The sequence below is a fragment of the Heteronotia binoei genome, chromosome 2 (assembly GCF_032191835.1).
Source record: "Heteronotia binoei isolate CCM8104 ecotype False Entrance Well chromosome 2, APGP_CSIRO_Hbin_v1, whole genome shotgun sequence".
NCBI classification, from domain to species: Eukaryota; Metazoa; Chordata; class Lepidosauria; order Squamata; family Gekkonidae; genus Heteronotia; species Heteronotia binoei.
In genome coordinates, this window is record NC_083224.1 from 103,385,850 (window position 1) to 103,403,049 (window position 17,200).

A 17,200-nucleotide genomic window follows, 5' to 3' on the forward strand; every position below is an offset into this window, starting at 1 on the left:
GGTAGTCAAATCGGGGGGAGGGAGGGAAGAGCAAGGTCATCTGGAGCTGAAAGTCAGGAATCTGAGGAAACTGATCAGGAGTGGTAGAGCCGGGGTAGAGGCGTGGTCATCATGGATGAGACTTGTGGCTTCCACAAGGAGCCCAGTCCCAAGCCAGGGGCCTTTGGCGATGTTCCAATTAGCACACCATGAAGCTTCTGTCAAAACTCAGGACTCAGCAACCATCTTCCTCACAGGCATGTGTCGTTCCAATGAGTTGCTAAGTCACGACGGAGTCACCCCCTCAGCCTGCGGGGATGGGGGGTGAGTCTGGCGGGCTTCCCACTTGCAGCTGTGCCTCCTCAACTGCTGCCAGGTCAGGTGTGGAGAATGCTGACTCAGGAGGCAGTGGCAAGCTATCAGCTCCTGGAGCATCTGAAGGGCCAGCTGCAGGCTCTGCTGTCAACTTGGGTGGGGAACCAGCATGGTCATTGCCGTTGCCTATTACATTCTTTAGGCAAGAATGATACTATTGTACACATTCTCTTGGAGTGTTCATTGTATATTAACCCCAGGCCTTGAATTCAGCAGGAGTCCAGCTCCTGAACCTTTCTGACAGCCCCCCTCCTCCTCCCCACCTACCTACCTTGTCCATTGACTAATAGGTGCAGCTGCATAACAATCCCTGGATTAGTAGAACGGGCAGCCAGCCAGCCAGCCAGCCACCAGGAGTTTTGCCACAACCCCAGCAGCCCTCATTAACCCTTGATTTTGGGCAGTGGGTGGCGTGCTGCCCTTTTGACTGTGGGGGGTGGGGCAGCCAAGGAGAGCCCCAGGTGAGCAAGGCCCGCTTGGGCTGGCTGGATCTCTAGCCAGCCGAAGCAGGCCTCGCTCACCCAGAGCTCTCCTTATTGCATCGGGTTGCTTTTGGCTGGTGGGGGAAAAATACGCTAATGAGTTATGCTAATGAGCTCCACCACCTATTTTTCTACAAAATGATCCCTGATTAATCCCATTTCACCATGTCTGTCAGCCTGCTCTGATTAATATCCTCCATGCAGAGACAAAAGAGTTGTTAGCATTGCCCAGAGAACAGCAGTTGCTAACACTCTTTGGAGAGGAGGACTCTAACAATTATTCAGAGGGGAGGAGAAAGCATCCTTCCCTTTCACACAATTCCCTGTTCCTACCTCGAATACACCCCTCCATGTCCCCTCCCAGCCCAGTGCCAGAAAGCAGCTGTCCCTCCTCCCACCTTTTCCAGTCCTGGGGCCCTGTTTTCAGCCCACACTTTGGAAACATTTTCACACCCTTCCCAGTGACCTTTATGTGGCAGAGTGCTAGGTGTGTCACATCCATGTCCAGATGGGTGCAAGCCCCAAACATTGTCCTCCACCATCCTCCACAGGCACCTGCAAAGGGTGCATCCCCACTCTATGAATGTCTTGTGAGAGCCAGTTTGGTGTAGTGGTTAAGTGTTTGGACTCTTATCTGGGAGAACCAGGTTTGATTCCCCACTCCTCCACTTCAGCTGCTGGAATGGCCTTGGGATAGCCATAGCTCTCACAGGAGTTGTCCTTGAAAGGGCAGCTGCTGTGAGAGCCCTCTCAGCCCCACCCACCTCATAGGGTGTCTGTTGTGGGGGGAGAAGATATAGGAGATTGTAAGCTACTCTGAGTCTCTGATTCAGAGAGAAGGGCAGGGTATAAATCTGCAGTCTTCTTCTTCTTCTAGTCAGGATCAGCTCACTCTACTCAGTCTGGATAGAGTTCTCTCTACTGTACGCTCGACCATTTGTAGTTTGGACCCGTGCCCATCATGGCTAATTAGCTAGCCAGGTAGAGCTACGGGATCCTTTGAGGGAAACTGTCAACAGGTCTCTATCTGAAAGTATCTTCCCTCAGCCTCTTAAGGAGGCAGTGGTCCACCCTCTCTTTAAAAAAACCATCATGGACCCAGCCATATTAGAAAATTGTCGCCTGGTATCAAATCTGTCCTTTCTAGGCAAGATTATTACTAGGCAAGATTATTGAGAGGGCAGTAGTATTGCAGCTGCAGAGTTTTCTGGAGGATAGAACCATGCTAGAATCATTTCAATCTGGCTTTTGCCTGGACCATGGGATAAAGACAGTTCTGGTTGCCCTTGCAGATGACCTCCGGAAGCATCTGGATCAAAGTGGTTTGGCAGTACTGCTGCGGTTGGACCTGTCAGCTGTGTTTGACATGGTTGACCATCAGTTGCTGACCCACTGCCTCACCAACGCTGGGATTCAGGGGTTGGTCTTACAGTGGCTCTACTCCTTTCTCCAGGGTCGGGGACAAAGGGTGGTGATAGGGGAGCAGGTGTCCCGATGACACCTGCTTGTATGTGGATTTCCACAAGGGGCAGTTCTCTCCCTGATGATATGAGCTGAGGTGCCACCAGTATGCAGTTGATACCCAGCTTTACCTGCTGCTGGGTGGCCAGTCTGACTGCACCCCAGAAAATCTGGCCCAGGAGTTACAAGTCATGGTGGGATGGCTCAGACTGAGTCAACTGAAGCTGAATCCAACTAAGATGGAGGTCCTGTATCTTAGTAGTAGCCCGGGAGTGAAGATTCTATTACCAGCTTTCGATGGGGCACTACTCATGCCAGTGTCAAAGGTTAAGAGCTTAGGGGTGCTTCTGGATCCCTCTTTAACAATGGAGGCCCAGGTAGCAGCCACTGCCAAATTGGCCTTTTACCATCTTAAGCTGATAAGGCAGTTTGTTCCCTTCCTTGAACACAGTGACTTAGCAACAGGGCCTTGTCACATAGGTTGCAGGTGGTAATCACCACCAGATTGCATTAAATGGCAGTCAAAGCCACTAAGAAAGTATTCCTCCAGGCTACAGACCAGCAGAAGTGGTCAGAGGAAACAGTGGATGAAAGAGGCTGGGGTGAGGGAGGAGCTGCAGCCTGGCACCTCTGCCTCAAAGAGCCCAACCAGGAAGAAACCTCACTATTGGTTGTCAGTGGTGAACTGGAGGTCAGCAGTGGTGGAGGATTTGGTAGAGGTGATAGTGATGGAGTAACTCATCAAGTCCCCTCAGCCCATATCCACTGATCCCCTGAAGTAGCTAGCTTAAGTCACCATCCTGTTTGTACTGCTAAGCCATTGATATTGTTTTTGCCACTAATTAATTTGTGTTGTTTTAATTGGAGGTTTTTTTTAAAATTTTACTTAATTGAAGCTAGAGTTGGAACTAATTCAATTAAATTGGAATAGAGCTGTAGTTAAATTAGCGGAATCAGTTTTTTATGTCTAAATTGATTGAATTATATTTGAATTGGAACCTCATAATTGCTGAATTAATTGGGGGAGGGTTGAATGAAATTGAAGGAGGGAATTTAGAATTAATTGGCTATGCTGGTGTTATTTTAGTGGTTGAGATCAATTTAAATTATTGTTAGATTGGCACTTAGACAGATATGATTAGTGGGCTTAGTAATAGGGAGAATTATAGAGTGAAATGGAGCAGAGTTGTGAGCACATGCTTGTTAGACGACCCTTTTGGTCTGATAGCGGTATGCATAAAGGGCCATGTCAGGGTCAGGGATTCTGGTCATATGTGGGCAAGTGAAGTATGGTAGTGGGACTAGGTCTCAGGGTTTCAGAAGCGGTCAGAGATATGGGAATACTTGGACTTCTTCCCACCTATGTTCCATCCCTAGGAATGTTGGTTGTGGGGCTAGGAATACTTACCTGGCTCCAACACTGGTGTTGATCAATGCCAGATCTATCAATAATAAGTATTAATCTGTGGGATTAATTCGTAGAGCAACAGATAGACCTGGCATGTGTGACCAAGATCTGGGTGTGGAAGGGCGAAACTGAACCGAAACTGAACCAATCCAGAACCAACTTGCCCCACCTGGGTTCTCGGTCCTCCACCAATCTTGGACAACTGTGTGTGTGTGTGTGGGGGGGGTGTTGCAGTGCTCTTCCGTGATTTTTTTTTCTTTTAGGCCATTACCTGCACCAAATATAGCCGGCACTGAGTGTGGGAAGGTGAGGAGAGTTGGACTATCTGGGTGGTGTACCGACTGTCTAACACACCCCCAGAGAGCCTGCCTACCCTCCTGGATGCAGTATCAGCTTGGGCATTGGACTTCCCCAGGCTATTGGTCCTGGGTGATTTCAATGTCCATGTTGATGATGTGGTGTCCTTGCAGGCTCAGGACCTAGTGTCATCCATGGAGACACTAGGATTCAGCCAGATTGTATCAGCCCCCACTCACCAGGCCAGCCACATGCTGGATTTGATTTTGGGGGCTGGGATCACATCAGATCTGATAGTTGTCGATGCAGTTCCATGATCAGATCACTTTGCCCTGAAAGTCTGGCTGGACCTGCGGCCTTCCTTCCTGTTTAGGCGGCAAGCAAATTTGTGCTTGCCTATAGAGGCAACTGGACCCTGAGTGGCTTCAAGAAGCTCTGTGGGATCCGATGCCCCCTGGTGGGTTGCTATATAAGCTAGTGAAGGACTAGCTAGTGGTATTCCTGGCTGTCTACAGGCATCAACGACATCACCCCCTGGCACCCTCTTTGTTGCCGCACCAAAGAGGTCCCATGGTATACCTTGGAGCTGCAGAGGATGAAGTGGCAACTTTGACAGCTAGAACGTGTGTGGCGGTGTTCTTATGACAAGGAGTCAAGATCTTCTTATAGAACATTTTTGAAGGTCTATGAGAAGGCAGTGAAGTCTGCTAAGAAGGATTTCTATGCTGCCTCCATTGCATCTGTGAAATTGCACCCAGCCAAAATAATTTAGAATAATTTGGTCATTAACTGTGCTAGCGACAGGCAACCAAAAAGTTAGGAAATTGGACACTGGTTGCCAGGCCTTTGTGACTTATTTCACAGATAAACTCTTGACTCTCCACCAAGTTCTTCCAGCCACAGTTGATACAGTACAGGAACTGGACACCCATTGCCCATCTTCTGGCCCTATTTTGGACCACTTTCTCAGGAAGATATAGATAGGATCTTGGCTGCAGTGAAGCCAACCACTTGTCCTCTGGATCCATTTTCTCATAAAAGTGAAATAAAAGAATTTATGGGTTGTGAATTAATATCAGCCTCTCATGCACCATAGTCAGTCATATACCAACAAAGGTGTTTGGGTGTTGTTGTTGTTCCTCAGTATCCTAGGCTGGGATACAAAATATGTATACATTTTTAACATCCAGGGGGTGGGGATTGGTAGACAAAGAAACAAAGAAGAAAAAGGAGCGGCACAGCTAAGGGGAAAGAAACAGTAGCGGGAAACCGTTGTAACTACACACAAGCCTACTGAACCAAAGTAAGAGATTTTTAAGTGCATTTGAATGTGCTTAAGTGTTCATAGCGCTGCAAGTGACAAGGATTGTGGTAAAGTCAAAGTTAGTCTGCTTGGGTTTTGCCCACTGTTTGCTCTGGCTCTACAACCAGCCTCACTGGGCACCAGCCCCCACTGCTCAGTAATGTAGGTACTTCTCTACTGGATTTTTGCTACCTGCTTTTACTATGATTTAACACTGCCAAACTTGCTGATACAGAGACATATGAGAGCTGGCATGGGGTATTGGTTAGAGTGTTGGACTTGGAATCTCAGGTTTGATTCCCTACTCTGTTAAAGAAGCTTGCTTTGTGATCTTGGACCAGTCACAGACCTTTAGCCTTCCTCACAGGGCTGTTGGGAGGATAAAATGGCAAAGGGGAGAATGCTATAAACCACTTTGAGTCCCCATTGCCAGTGGAGAACAAAAGTGAAAAATAAAAGAAGCAACATTTTAAAGAAGTTGTAATATATCTGCCTAATTTAGCCTATTTGTTGTTTTTAGATCTTTTAGATTTTACTGAGACTCACAGGGATTTTTATTTATTGTTTTTGTAGGTATTTTATATGTGTACTGTTTTATTAGGAGTCCCATGGCACAGAGCAGTAAGCTGCAGTACTGCAGTCCAAGCTCTGCTCACGACCTGAATTCAATTCTGGTGGAAATTGAGTTCAGGTAGCCAGCTCAAGGTTGACTCAGCCTTCCATCCTACTGAGGTCAGTAAAATGAGTACCCAACTTGCTGGGGGTAAAGTGTAGATGACTGGGGAAGGCAATGGCAAACCACCCCATAAAAAGTCTGCCATGAAAACACTGTGATGCGATGTCACCTCAGAATCAGAAAGGACTGGTGCTTGTGCAAGGGACTACCTTGACCTTTACTGTTTTGTTGAATATTTTTGGTAGACAGCCTTGAGAATTTTTGCTGACAATTGTGGTACATAAATGAAAATATCCAGAAGCAGAACACAAACCTGGCAGCCTATAGGGGGGGTTATTTTCCCAGAGCTGCTGTTGCAGACCCAACAAGGCAACAAAATAAATACGAGGAATGCTGTGAGCACTTTATCCATCATTACTCTTAGAATACATCCATCAGCCATCACTACAGTGAGTTCTGGGTGCTGGAAGCCATGGGTGCCATCTGCCCTGAACATCAGCAAGTGTGGGTAGTAGGAACATCCAGCAAACTGAGGCGAGGACTCTGAACAACAGCTGCCCTTTCTTTGTACCTAACATTTGTTGTTATCACTGCAATAAAGTCCATAGGTGTAGCACTTGATCTTTAGCCTTGTTTAATTTGACATCATCAGTATCAGCACCTGACATTCCAAAGACAGACACCATAAAGAAAGGGAAACTTTAAGATCAACAAATTTTTATTTTAAGGTAGGCTGCCCCACCTGGATCTGTCTTAAGGAAAGGGTTTGTCTCAGTTTGAGGAGGGTCTGAAGCTGAGTCATAGAGCATGAAGAAAGTCCCAGGTTCAACCACTGGCATTTCCAGTCACAGGATCTCCAGTAGCAGGGCTCTGCCTCTGGAGAACTGTTGCTAGGCAGAGTAAAACAACAGTGAACTAGATGGACCAATTATATAAGTAATGATCTCGCATAGCTTAATAGCAATCATGAACTTTCTTCCATTGCTCTGAAGAAGGATCCTGGGTAATATGGAAGCTTTCTTTCAGGATTTGCAGGTAAATGTGTTGTAGAATTTGCTCCATTTCTCGTTCGTTGCTCCTGTACAGGTGTTGAATAGGAGCCTGAGTTTTTAAGCCTTTTCTTAGCAATTTGACACTATGTCCTCTAGATGGCAGGCGTATCACTGAACTGATGCCAAAAACCTAATAGAGGTGGAGAGGGAGGGGGGAGCAAGCAAATAAATATGCAAGAACTGTTAAAGTTGTTTTTACAAATGTATTTTAAACCAATTGTGAACACAGAAATTTTTTAAATGAACAGCAGTTTTTTAAAGATTTTATTTAAGACTACTGGTGGAGAATTCAGTTTGTTGGCTTAACCCTTTAGGTCCCCATTAGGTGATAAAGATGAATAAACTGGTGAAACATGGTGTTTGCAATAGCACTTTACAAAAGGCAGGAAATGTTCTAATTGTAATGTTACTGAGCTGATACCAAAAACCTGAAAGAGGTGTAGAATCTGCAGCTTTAAAGTAGTCCCAATTGCAATGATGCTTTTAAAATTTTAGTTGAATATCTAAGAGTCATTAGAGCTGTATAAAATGATTGAACTTCAAAACCGACTGATTTCTGCCCTGGCCTGGCAAGCCCAGACAAGCCCAATCTCATCAGATCTAACAGGGTTGACTGTGGTTAGTATGTGGATGGGAGATTTCCTTGAAATACCCGGTTGAGAGGACAGGAGCTGGCTCTATTCAGCCACCTCTCTGAATATCCTCCAGTAGGGGTCAGTCACCAGAGGCTGACATGACTTCCAGGTGTAGGCAGACATACACACTATAACCCCCTCCCTTTCTGACCTCTTTAAAATATTTGTACACACTTCCCTGTGATCATGAGGACTGGAAACCTGGTCTTGACAATGAGAGATACTGTCTTCTAGAAGTTACTGAAAATGGGACTTGAATACATTACATGAATTGACAAAATGCTATTTTGTTCCTATTTATTAGTTGTTGTAATAGTGTCCTTTCTACAGATTTCCTTCTCTCCCCCCATTCATTTCTAATCAGCATATTTCTGTCCCTGTCCCTGCTGCTTGGTAGTGAGGAAGTCAGAAGCATGAGAATATGTGTTATATTTCTGTTGGATCAAAGAAGAGCTTGTGCTTGGGTTCTCATGCTCAGAGAACAGAACTTCTTTCTATCACTCCATGTTGTCAACGCCCTTCCCACTCTAATCCCAGGCTGTACATACTTAAATAAAACACATTGATTATATGTAATCAGGTTTACCTATTTGTATAAAATATTCTGATTGCAGAATTTAGAGTTTTGTCATCATAGAACTGTGGGTCACTGGTTTATGAAAAATGATACCAAGTACAAGATTCATTTATCTCACTGATGTCAGCTCAAGTGCTTTGGGACTGAGATGCTTATCTGGGTATAATAAAATATGGAGCAGAGGTCCATCAGTGGCTATTAGTCACAGTGTGTGTGTGTGTATAAATTTTGGCCACTGTGTGACACAGAGTGTTGGACTGGATGGGCCATTGGCCTGATCCAACATGGCTTCTCTTATGTTTAAGTTGCACAAAGTGGTCAGATTAATTGCTTAGGCTCTTGTATTGTTAATTGGTTTATTCTGCTAGTCAATGTGAGTTTTGGAGAGGCAGAGTAACTAATAAGTAAAAATCATGTACAGCCATAAATTAAAATCTAGCTATTGAATTCTGTGGGAATTTTGCAATTGACTTCAGTGGGATCATGACTGTACCCATGTTCATACAGTTAGCTGCTTTGTGAACACACAGGCAAATACCTAAAATACCTGTCTATAACAACCTTACATAAATCTCACTGTAAGTTGTTGACCAGTGTTGCCAAAATGTTGAGTGAGTTACAGTGTGCAGTATATTTGAGGGTGGGAAAGAAAATCAGATCATTTACTTAGGAGCCTGAATTTAATTGCTTACATTTGGAAAATATTGCCTGATTTTCTAATTTTATTTTGGGACATAAAATAATCATTTTAACCAATTTATGTTCATAAGACTATTTTCTTTTAGCGGTAGGTGAAGTTCCCAGGCTTTAGTATGCCTATACGAAGGTGGGAGTGCCAAACTTGTAATTGGCCTTGTGCTATTTGGCTAACATGTTTTTAATGGCAGAAAGAGAACGGGCTAGGTCTCATTCAAAAAAAAAAAAATACACATGGCTATTTATGAGTTGAGATCACCAAGTTCCACTCCACCACCTAGGCAGACAAACAGTTCTTCACAGAAATTTGAGGAACCATATAGCAACATTGTGGAAAGACCCTTATAATGAGAAAAGAATTATGATAGCTGTTCTACTGAGTCCACCTGCAACATCTGACAGTGGAGTTTCAGAGGTTATTTAAGCTGCATGAAGTCAATGAAGCAAAGCCAGTTTAAGTACCACATGGATTTCAACCTCTGACTTAATTGACTTGTGGAGAACAGCCAAAAAGTGCAGTATACCTGCCAGTAAGCTAAGAATAAGGTTTATAACATGTTTTTTTTTAAAAAAAAAAAATATCCAGAGAACAGCATGGTGTAAGAAACAAGACTGAATTGTACAAAAAAGATCAAAAACAAGATAGGAAAAAATTATCTTAGAGTGCATGATTATCCTTGACCTTAGGTACACACATACCATAAAAATGTGAGGATCTGTGGGGCTCAAAACTTGTACCACCTTTGTTGAATGGTGCACCCAGGAACTCATGTCTTTGTTTGCTTATATACCAACCACCTCACCCTATTCCATCTGCTATTTTCTGATTTGTCTACCCAACCCAATTTAAAAACCATAAACTGCTTTTTAAGCACAACTGGACTTTCATCTGGCTGCTCTAGAGGGATGTGTGCTTTCGTCTGGTCTTGCCTTGCCTCCACCTGCTCTGATGATCTGCCTGGCCTACCTCAACCTGTTTTTTCTTGCCTGGCTTCTTGCAATGGCTGGAGTTGTAGCCATTTTTAAGATGTTGTGATTTCTGACCTGTGCCACCACTTATGGGAGGGCTGCAGAAAAGTGCTGCTGTGTCTTTTGATTTTGAGGAAGGCCTGGTTCTTCATCCTCACCCCCATTTTTAGCTATATACATATTTAGAATATTTTGAAGCACATTTATTTCCATTTTGATTTCATAATTATTGGCAAACTTGTGATTCATCATTATGCATTGCATATCCAGCTGCACTGGTTGCAGGTTGAGTACTAAATCCGCTTCAAGGTTTTAATTCTGACCTTTAAGCCCTTAACAGTCTGGGACCAGTGTACCTTCCAGACCGCCACTCCTAGTATATTCCCCAAAGAGCCTTACACTCAGAAGATAAAAACTGGCTGGTGGTTCCTGGCCCAAAAGATATCCAGCTGTCCTCAACTTGAGCCAGGACCTTTTCGGCCCTGGCTCTGGTTGGATGGAACTTTCTTCCTGACAACATCCGCATCCTGTGGGATTTTGCTCAGTTCAGCAGGGCATGCAGTGTTTTTTTTGGGGGGGGGGGGGAGGGGGTTGTAGAAAAAGTCCAGCAGGAGCTCATTTGCATATTAGGCCACACCGCCTGGCCTGAGAGAATGTGGCTGCCACATGGCAGGGCTGGCCAACCAGAGCTCTCACCAACCAGAGCTCTGCTCCTCTGGGCTCTGGCAGAAAAAAAGCCCTGAGGGTATGTAAAACAGAGCAAGTCTGCTAGGCTTATGGTTCTGGACAGCAATGGCTCACACTGTGGCTCTTGTTATGGTCACATCCATGGTTGGTCCCTGATCCACCCAAAGAAGGGAATGAAGTGTGATTTTAGGCCATTGTTAAGTTCTGTTGTTTTTACTGTAAATTGAAATTAATTTTCTACAGAACTTTTTTGTAGCAGAAACTCCTTTGCTTATTAGGCCACATACCCCTGATGAAGCCAATCCTCCTAGAATTTACAGTAGACCCTGTACTAAGTGCCCTGTAATGTCAAGTTCCCACTATTCCTTCAATAAAGTAGACTGGATTTGGATAAGTATTTATTGTAAAGCAGAATATGCTGACACTGGCTTGTCGCCAAGCAGTGTCAAACTGACACACAATGGTACAGGTTCAGGTTATATACCCTTGCAATAGTCATTAAAAGTGCGCCTAAACTTAGGGCGTGAAGACAGTTCAAACTTAGTGGCTATAGGTAACACACACACATTCACTACCAAGTTATCAACTAAGCGTCCAAAGGAGAGAGTAACCACCTTGGTACTATGATGTTTACCAGCTCCTAGGAGGCCAAGCAGGTTAAATTTTGATTCTGCAATAGACTAAGCATTCTACTCACACATTCCAGACACTACATCAAAGAGACATAAATAGTACACAGGAACTTGACATGTAAGCTCTTGGAGGATTGGCTACATGGGGGTATGTGGCCTAATATGCAAAGGAGTTCCCACTACAAAAAAGCCCTGATTTTCTATGTATTTTTAACTTGTTGTGCACTGCCTTGAGCTCTTAGGGGAAGGGTGGCCTATAAATTTAAACAACATGAACTGTGTCTGGAGAGACAAATGGGTTCTAATGTTTCTGAAAGTAGCATTTTCCTTTACCACCAACCTCAGAGGCTGTAGAAATGTATTTATAACATGATGTTAACATGCAGAGGTTTTGCCTAATAGCTTCAAGTCACATGATGCTGTAGACTAGTCCACATGACAGGCCAGTTGTGGAGGAAGTTGCCATCTAAGTACAGACTCTGTGGATGATTGTATTGCACTATTCCTTCCCACAGAAAGCTGTGGTGTCAAGCATGCTCCAGGCACTAGAGCAAACATCCCCTCAATAACATTATCAAGGGTGCTACTACTCTATCCACCACGAGGGTCTTACTGCCCTCTGGTGGTAGAGCATGTTTTAAAAATCAGAGGTGACTCACAACTGATCAAATACATGAACAGGTTGGTCACAGACTGCAGTGGATTTGAAACTCCTGCTGCTGTCTCTGCCAGCCTGCTACTGTGATCAGGGCTTGCCTATATCACTTCCTATTTTACTGCAGAGGAGAGCAACCCTACATTTTCATTTGATGCCAGGTACAGAGCAACTGTTTTAATTCTGTTAAAAAGAAATGGATCATACTGTATTCTAGGGCAAAAGTAGCACAGCTGAATTCCCATCTCATGGGAAACATCCTGGGGACTGGACTTCCATAATAAGTCTCTGGTCAGAATCCAAAGAGCTACTGAATTCTTGGATGTATACCAGGGCTGGCCAATGGTAGCTCTCCAGATGTTTTTTTGCCTACAACTCCCATCAGCCCCGGCCATTGGCCATGCTGGCTGGGGCTGATGGGAGTTGTGGGCAACAAAAAATCTGGAGAGCTACCGTTGGCCACCCCTGGTGCATACTATGAGATTTCCCCCCAAGCCATATCATAACCTGCCTTTGAAAATTCTTTCACATATCAAAATTGTTTTCTTTTCAAGGGATAGTATGAGATTGCTGTTTAAGAAGTCCTCTTAAGTGCATGAGATCTGTTTCATGACTCTGGAATTCAATCATATCTACCTGGGCAATGAGAAGGACAAAAAATGTTGGTCTCTCCCTGCATTTTTTTTTTTTTTTGCTAAAAGTGTTCTAAGGTCACAGAAAAAAGTAATTATATTCTTTAAAAAATTGTTTCACTGTCATTGTTGGATTGAAATTCCTGTTATGGGGATGAAATGAATTGCAGGAGTTTCAGAAAGACTGCCATGGACATTTGCTTTCAGTGGGAAAGTACACCTCTAGTACTGAGAAAACAACAGATTTGTTTTTAGAGCTTGTCAAACATGTTAGAGGAATGCTAATTGCAGGGAGAGTGAGATATAAATTAAATAAATAATAATTTGACACTGCCAAAAAGACACTACAGCAAAATCTACTGAGGAGAGGAGGCTTTATAGGTCTGTCATTAAACTGTGATCTATAACTAATAATAAAGAATATATACAAAATTGCAAACTCCTACACTAACCAATGGGCATTTGTACCTACTGTAGAAAATTTGACAACCCTACACAGCTTCACAAAGAATGCAAATATTATTTTGGGTTATCCAGCCAAGACCAAACTCTGCACCCTGCCTCAAATTTTCATTGGCAGCTGCTCTGCAAAAAGGGTGGAATGTTTATGCTATGAGAACCTCTGTTAGATAAAACAAGAGTTGTATCTAGCACAGGATAAGTCTATTCAGCACTGTCCAGAATAATGAGGGAACACCTTCAGCACAAGGAAGACTGTAATGATTTGAATTTATATGTGTGTGTTCCTGTAATTGTTGGTAAGTTGCAGTAGAGAATGGGGGGTGAAAGCGGGGGGGGGGGGGATGAGTGAGTGAGGTGATTGGTTGGTGATTGAGACTGTGGACAGAGCTAAGAAGTATGTTTCTGTGGGGGGGGGGAGGGAGAGAGGGAGATCAGCCAGTAGTTAATTATCAGCACAGTAACAGCAGTAAATAGTCAGTTGTGGTCAGTCAGCAGTCTTCTGATTAAAATCCCATACTAGTACGGTAAAAAGCATTAAGATTCTAGAGAAGAAAAGTAGAATACTTTAGAGGACATATTAGGGGCTAGATAGCGATTCAAAACCTATTATTGCAAGAGTATTATAGAAGTGTGAGAGACAGAAGTTGTCAGAAAGTTAAGGTAGGGAGAGGAGAAAGGATCTGAGAATGAGGAGTATGTGAAGTGAAAAAGTGTTGGAATCTTTTATCATCTGCTACCAAAATGTTAGGAAATACATGCTAAATTCAGAGGTTTGGAGTGGCAGTAATTGGAGTCGAGGCTTAAGCTTAGCAAAAGAAATAAAGTTTACTAGAAAACATCAGGATAGGGTACTTGGGATAAAACAGAAAACAATCTAGCTTACCAGCTAGTCTATCTACGTCTTATCTACATGGCTACGTTCTTTGTCTTCACTGTTCTTCTCCCCAAAAAGCATTTCGCCAGGAAGAAGAGCAATAAACCTTGCATACAAGATCAAAGCATTTCACACCTAACATCCTCTCTGACCAATGTTGTGTTCATAACTTTCGCGGGCAAAGTAAGAACCATCCCACAATTGAGTTTAGGTCACAATACATCACTTCCTCTATCAGGTAAACAAACAGTTAACTATATAATGGCTGGAATGTGCATAGCTTGTATTCCAACAAAAAGTGACACCTGAGTCAGACATTATTATTATTCACTGAAGAATTAAGCTATAAGCATATTGAAACCAATATGCTTATTGCACAAATAAAGTTTTATTTTGTTTTATATTAACCTGGAGCCCTATGATTTTAATAACATAAGAGTCTCATCCTCCGGGCCACATAGTCCAACAAAGAAGCCTTAGAACTTGGGTGTAATTCAGTGGGGAACATTAATAAAATGTTTGCAATTATATTCCTGGTGGCAGCATTACATACATTAAGAGAGAAGTTGTGACAAAAACATATAGTGCTCTTGATGTCCTTCGCTGCATTATTCTTTTCCCTACGAAAACAAAACTCCTCGAAAACTCCAAAGATGCCAGTAAACATCATTTGCAGGGCCAATCTCCCAGCTGATTGGACCATTTTGCTTAGGGTCTCTTGCTGACCTGTCCGTGTATGGGTGCTCTCTGCAGGCAACCAAATGGCCACATCACTAAAGGAGACTCCAGCCTTGGCCTCATGGCTTGTTGGCATTGGGAACTCAATTTGTTTAGAACCTAGGAGCATACTAGATCCATCAACATGCACTTAATTGCATTTGCCTTGTCCTGTATGAAACACTGAGTCAGTCTCATGTCCTAGATAAAAGAATTCATTAATCTGTGCTGTATGTATAATATACTGTTATGATTGCTTCATCTGAAACAAAGATGAAATAGAACTGGACAGTTTACAAGCTGGGTGCTGGGGAATCTACAAAAAAAAAATCAGGATCCTATGAAAATGATAAGGTTTTTTTAGACTAGAATGTGGGCAGACTTTAGTTATGCATGGCCTTTCTTCTTCCTAAAACCCTTATGTTTACCACTAGGCTTTAAATTTTTCAAACCTGTGACTAATCTGTGTCAGGTCACCTAGAGTGTGTACTCTTGCCTAAGAACACAGATTTGCCAGATCAGACAAAGGTCTATATAATACAGTATTATTTGCAAAGGAGTTACAGTAACGGGCAGGCCTGGTAGATCAGCCCTTCTGGCTTCTAAAGAATTCCAGAGATTTCTCATTTTATTTTATTCGTTGTGTGTGTGTGTGTGCAGGCACCCGTGCCTGCCTACCTGCCTGAAAGTCATGGCTGACTTATGGCGACCCCTACTGGGGCCTTGGACGTTGAGAGAGGTGGCTTACTATTGCCTGCCTCTGCATCCCAGCCCTGGTATTCCATCTAAATACTTGTCAGAGTCATCCCTGCTTAGCTTCTGAGATCTGACCAGATCTGGCTTGCCTGGGCTATCCAGGTCAGGGCAAGATTTCTGATTTTAATGGCATTCCTTCTTTTTATCTCCACCGTATTTGTCTAAAATATGAAAATATTCTAAAATGTTGCTGTTTATAGGAAGCCCTCCTTCCTTCTTTTCTAGACAAGTCCATGCAATTTTCATTCAGTATTTTCCCAGCTTGAAACTGGTATCTTTCCAAAGAGCAGCTCTTTTTCCCTCCTCCTTCAAAAATGTAAATAAGAAGTATAGGTCATCCCCTCTGTTTCAGTACAACCTTTCTTGCGAAGATGAGTTTACCAGCATAAGCAGGATTCTTACAGCAGACTTTGGAAGGTCGTGTCCCTTGAAAATGACGGTGCGCAATCGATGCCAACTGGATGCCAAACGGAACTTTCTGAACTACTCACTTTGTTTGAGCTTATTGTTGAGCTTTGTTTTAAAACATAATATTAGAACTGAGGGGATTTATTATTTTTCTTCGTAACCCTTCACCACAGTGTATCAAGTACTTCGCCTTAATTCGTTTTTACAGCCCAATCGCAGCTCTTTTTTTATTATAAGCGTACTTCCCTGCAAGTACGCTTAAGGTAGCAGCCCTACACAGCAACCCTATGCACGTTTGCCCGAGAGTAAGCCCCATAGGAGACAATAGAACTTACCTCTGAGTAAACATGCCGGATCGCATTGCCAGTATCCTAGATCAATAAGGAACTGTTCTATTTGTGTCCACGTATGTGGTTTCCAAAGGACAAGGTCGCCATAAATGAAAGCGGTTCAGTAGCCTCATAGATGATGTGGCTGGTTTCTAAAGCCTTGGGGATTCCTTTCCTGTGATTTAAATGTATGGGAAGCAAAGGCAAAGGGAGACGCGATCTGACCCTGGATTGCCAGTTTCCTTATCGTCATTCGCAGCAGGGCTCAGTGTGGCGCTTTGTGAGACCAGCGATGCTGCGCTGAGAGTCTGCCTGTCCTGCACAGCGCCTGACCCTCTGCAAGGAAAGAGCCGCTGTGTGGTGCGCATCCTGCGGGGGCGCAAGAGGCTGGGGGTGGGGGTGGTAGGGGCCATTGGGCTAGGTGAAGTACCGCTAGCCCAACCTTTCGGTTGTCTGCTTTAGCTCGCCCGCCTGCTGCTGGGATCATTTTTGCAGCAGTGGTATTTAGAGCGTCTTTAGCACGACCATATGGTTGGGATTTATCGAATTTTGCTTGGCTTTTTCGACTAGGGAGGCAACAGCTGCCTGGGGAGAGGAGCGGCACTGAAGGAGGCTGGCAAGTCCAAGCCATATCTGTCGCAGGGTCACTGCGCTATTTGCCCAATTGATGGGATTTTGACATACCCGCCGCCTCCGCAGCTGGGACCGCGTTTTGTAAAGTTGAGCGGGCTTGCAAAGACAAACTTCAGGAGTCTTCCGCTTGCAAGCTCCTTAAGAGGAAGGGTTTTGGTTTTGCATTGAAACTAGTCAGAGATCCTCTGTACTTTTGGAGGGTAGAAGTGCAGCAGCGAATTTTCCTCAGGGAGGGTTTTTTATTTAATTTTAAGAATGCGTTACCAGGTTCTCCAGTCCATCAGTCACTTTCCCGCCTTCAGATCGTATCAACGATCTTTAAAAACAAGCTCCGAAAGATGTCTTACGGCGCCATAAAGACTGACATTATAACATCAGCTTCCCTAGACCTGAGCCTACCTCATCAGATGCAAGGTGGGCTCCAGTCATCGAGAGCTGATGCCAGAACAAATCTTTAATCTCGGGGGTGACCCCTGCTCCTTTTGTATCTTGCTGGAATAGACTA